General features: G+C 42.3%; 1 long non-coding RNA gene across 2 annotated transcripts; it reads right to left on the bottom strand.

Annotated features, from left to right (window-relative positions):
• Positions 1–1,587: 1,587 nt before the first annotated feature.
• Positions 1,588–2,849, bottom strand: LOC126405146 (uncharacterized). Of its 2 annotated transcripts, none has more exons than XR_007571559.1 (3): positions 2,670–2,848; positions 2,220–2,459; positions 1,588–1,855 (listed from the first exon to the last, which is right to left on the bottom strand). It is a non-coding gene; the product is annotated as an uncharacterized LOC126405146 (long non-coding RNA). The 2 variants fall into 2 exon arrangements; XR_007571558.1 differs by having other exon boundaries at positions 1,589–1,855; positions 2,190–2,459; positions 2,670–2,849.
• Positions 2,850–4,844: the final 1,995 nt, after the last annotated feature.

Below are 4,844 nucleotides of genomic sequence, written 5' to 3'. Positions count from 1 at the left end.
CTTCCAGCATATTCCCCATTTTTGAATCCCATAGTGGAGTTCTTCAGTGCTTGGAGGTGGAAGGTTTATGATCACCGTCCCTATGAGCAGATGGCCTTGCTGAATGCAATGACTGCTGCTGCCCAGAAATAGGTGCAGAGGAATGTCAAGGTTGGATAAGGCATGCAAGAAGATTTTTCCCTCAGTGCATTGCAAGAGAGGATATTTAATGTGATGTGGATGAGGCCATGTGGCCCCATCGTCAAGACAGAAGAGACTGAGTATCAATAGTGGCTATTTCTTATACTCTACAGTAATAGATTTTTATACTTTACTGTAATAGATTTTATTTTTATTTTCTTAACTTCTTATACTCTAATAGATTTTATTTTGGTTTACATGTATTTTGTGTAATATTTATAGTATTTCAGTTTTCAGCCACAGTTTGAAAAAACAGAATCAATAAAATTTGCATCAAAGCATTTCTGATTCTGGATCCAATTCTTTGCAAGAAGGCAAATTTGACAACAAATGGGACTGGCATGAAAGCTATGTACAGTAATAGACTACAATGACAAGCAATGGTGCACTGATTCGCAGTGAGTGCTGTATTTTGTATTTTGTTGTCCACTGTGTAATGGTTGATTGGAAGAGCTCATACACTTGTTTGCAAGTTGTGTTGTTTGAAGGCAAAATTTGCTTTTGTTGCATATTTTAAATGTTTTGGCACGATTAGAGCCTTTTGCAAACAAAATGTGTCATTTTGACCATGAGTGCCACTGTCTGTGTCTGTGTCTGTGTGTGTCTGTGTGTCTGTGTGAAGCTAAACAGATCAAATCAAATAGGTGAAGAAAAAAGATCATGTTTTGGTTTAAAATAAGTACGTTTGTCACGTAACAACAACACATGACATGACATAAATACATCAGGTGAATGATGTCAGTGGACAGTATGAAAATTATATGACGCTACATTAACACTTTGTTGACTTTTGTTTTCGCAATGGACATGAATTGCAGTATCCTGGGTAAAAGTCATGTTCTGTTTGACCCATCCACCTTCGCCATAGTCTCGCTCACCAGACCTTTCTCAAGGCGAGACTTCAGTGGGTGGCTCGTTCCGCCCAATGAGAGGCTGATCTATGCAGCAAACTTCCGCCCACTCAGACTACCTTCGCCAAGACGATATCTCCTTGGTGAAAAAACTGTAGTGCCAAATTTAGATAAATTTATATTTAGAATATTGAAAACCACCCAGACAGCACACATACATCTGGCCGATGTCGGCCCGATGTATCAAGTTTAGATCATTAAGACGTAGCAGGGAGAGTGTTTGCTCATTGCCAAGACGTTGCTGAGACGTCGGCCTTTAATCGAAAATGACCACCACGCTACGTTCAAACGATCAATAAAAGAAGCTGCGCTCAGTAGGCGCTCCTTCATTAATATTCATATGCTTTGTTAAATACGACCTTTATTCATTTAGGTCGGACCTTTCAAACTACAAAGATTTCACCATTCAATGTGAGAAATGAATGCTAACATTCAAAAATAGCTGACTGTTACCCTATTTCGTGTGTAAGTGTGCACAATGAAGAGACAAAAGTCAATTTTTTTTAAAAGATATTTTTTAGGGCATTTTTTGCATTTAATGAACAGGACAGTTAAGTGTGAAAGGGGGAGAGAGAGAGAGGGAATGACATGCAGCAAAGGGCCACAGGCTGGAGTCGAACCCGGGCCACTGTGGCAACAGCCTTGTACATGGGGCGCCTGCTCTACCACTAAGCCACCAACGCCCCTACAAAAGTCATTTTGACAAACTTTTTTTCAAAGTTCCACAAAAAATATCTGATGGCCAGTCCGCTTCTCCTGGCAGCCTGCAAGACACAGAAAAGATGATGAGCACGTAACTTCAAGAAACAAATCCCAACTTCACCACTGTATGTTTTTTGTTAGCATTTCAGCTGTCTTTTAGCCACACTGAAGGCTTTGGGTCCGTCACTCTGCTTAATTTAGTGTTGAAACTGTTAAATAACGGGATCCGGCGTTAACTCCGTTAACTGTTAACAGCAGCTCAACAATCAGTCCTTAATGTCAGAAAAACAGTGGTTTCAAAACTGCACTATAACCTGTAGCCACCGGGGCGGTTTGCTTTGCAGAGGAGGAGACCTCAACTGATAAATTGCCCATAAAATCACATTAACAACATACCGAAGGCATCCTTAAACTTCACTATTTCACCTCCGCGCTCCTCTCTGCTGGTCTCACCGACACTTCAGCACCCGTTCTGGGATACACAGTGTCGGCCCGCCCCGCCTGACCTCCGTGCTCCTCTCCGCTCCTCTCCCAGACACTTGAGCACACGTCCAGGGCCCCGGAGGGCAGGCCGGGGGGCCGCGGGACCACGGGTGGCAGCTCCGGGCACTTCCACTTTAACCCAAAACGAGTGCTCACGATAACCAGATGAGCAGATAACGTCAACTAGGGGAAAAAAAATGAAAACACCACAGTTGTAGCCTGTTAGCTAACATGAGCTAAACCGCTAAACTAGCTATCAGCTAATGAAAGATAACGTTAGCTGGTGGGGACAAGTGACCCAGTCGTGCCTCGCCATTCACCAGGAACCTCTTTTAACGGTCACAGAAGAAACAACAAAGCTATTTTCTGCCAATTTATTCCAGTAGAGCTTACCTGAAACCAACTGCGATGAGATGCTGTGTCCTGCGAGCTCAGTTCCAAACAAACACCGCGGAGATGAAATTCCGCCTCTGTGGCGACTTCCGTATGTGGGCAGACATTCTACAGGACTGGGCCGACCCAAAGCCGACGTAACAGAGACGTTTGATGAGCTGGGACAAAAGAGTATTAAAGATATCCGCCCATGCGGCCGACGCTTGTCAAACGTTATAAATTCAGGGCCAATGTGTCATCCTCAGGCTGACGTCGGCCAGATGTATGTGTGCTATCTGGGCAGCCTTCTAACCTGTGCTCTGATGATTCTAAGGTGTTGGAAGGAGCCTCAAACTCTTACACTGAATATGTGGATAGATCAAATGATGGAAACTACTGCGTGTGAAAAGATACTGGGAAGATTGAAAATGGAAAATGATATGGTTAAAGAACAATGGGATAGTTTCAGCACATATATGTCTGAAGGGAACAATTTGATCATGTTAAGGCACTGAAGATGTAATATAGTACCACCACAACTGATTAGCCTTTCCTGTATTATTAATGTCTGTCAGTATTTGCCAGACTTCTTGCCTGTTTATTTGTTTATTGTTGTGTTATTTTGGTCTTTCCTCCTGATGTTGCTGTTGCTCAGAATTGCTACATCACAGACTCATGGCCAGATTGTTTCTTTGTTATTCCATGCAAGACTTTCCAGCATGTTCCCAGACTGCTTTCTCGTTGCCAACCTCACCTGTCTCTAACTCTCCTGCTTTGCCTGCTCCTTAGTAAACCACTCAGCCTTCTGTCCCCAACCAAGAGCTCTGCTTCCACCTTCCTAGTTTCTGTTCACCTGTTCCCCTTGGCTGTGTGGAGAGATTACCAGTCAACTCTATGTTGTGCGTTTACCTGTTCTGTTGCCTGGGATTTCCTCTGTTGTGGATTATCTTGTTGCATGGCCGCACATTCTGCCTTTGTGTGTGCAACACAAGATCCACTCATCATCACCACTGGTTCCTGGTTCTTACCTATCGCTTGCTCCTCACAGGTGGGTTGGCTTCCCATGTGTGTTCACGCGGTATTGAACCCTCTGCTTATCTGAAATCACCTTCTGTCTGCTCCCTCGTGGTACCGCTGCACACATTTGAACTTTCTGCTGTTTGTGTGCATCCAGCGCACTCCACTGACTCACCTGCTCTCTGATTCAGCATGTCATACCTAATGCTTGAGACTAAACCTGTGTCTTGGAAGGCTCCAAGCCACAAAATTGACCACTCATCTGTGTTTTGACAAACGGTACATTGAAGGTCATTACACACTATCTTGACCACTTTTGGTGCTGCATTTGGGTTCCTACCACACCCATTTATAATAAACAAGGTCTGTCTACATGTTATACAGTCAGTTTTCTTATATATCTTTTTTTTTGGCTGAATATATATATATAGATATAAATGAAATATTTTTCATCCACCTTTGGGTGGTGGACCTGTCTTGTGCCGTTTCTCAAATCAGATACTTCTTTACTTATAGTTGCTATTTTGAGACCCTAATTGTGTTCACACAGGCCAAGGAGGAGGTTATCAAAACACTGTACAAGTACACTTGTACAGTGTGTATTTTTCACTACCACTGTACTGTCATTGGACAGAAGTTATCGGCTTGCTTAGTTGGATTAATTCTGTAATCATTTGATACCACAAATAATAGCACAAATCCTAATGTTACCTTGTCAGCTAGCTAGCAGTGGCACATATTATTATTGAGCATTGATGTTACATGTATTGGAGGGTAAGCTTTACAGTCTATGAGCATAAGTTATGTATGGAGTTTATGCATGTTAAATTGTTGTCTTCACTTCTGAAGATTTAGTATTAGATTTGTAATCAGATGCTTGACAAGTTGTAAATACTTGCAAAATGCCACAGCTATTATTAACTCAGTAGATCAGCTGGTGAATGAACCAGTCAGTGTCAGTCATGGACATTAATGCGTAGATGGAAGCATGTTGTGAAAGCACATTCAAATAAACACAGAAGATGTCACATGAGCAAAGAAGCTGACATATGTATGTACGTGTACTAACCAAAGTATCTAATTTGAGACATAGCATTGGACTCACATGGTAGGATTTGATCCAAAACAAGTACCCTATGGAACAGTGAGAAAACACTGTACACCAAATAGACTATTTTT

Source organism: Epinephelus moara, chromosome 18 (genome assembly GCF_006386435.1).
Source record: "Epinephelus moara isolate mb chromosome 18, YSFRI_EMoa_1.0, whole genome shotgun sequence".
In the NCBI taxonomy this organism is placed as follows: domain Eukaryota; kingdom Metazoa; phylum Chordata; class Actinopteri; order Perciformes; family Serranidae; genus Epinephelus; species Epinephelus moara.
This window is presented reverse-complemented; position numbering and strand designations above follow the sequence as displayed.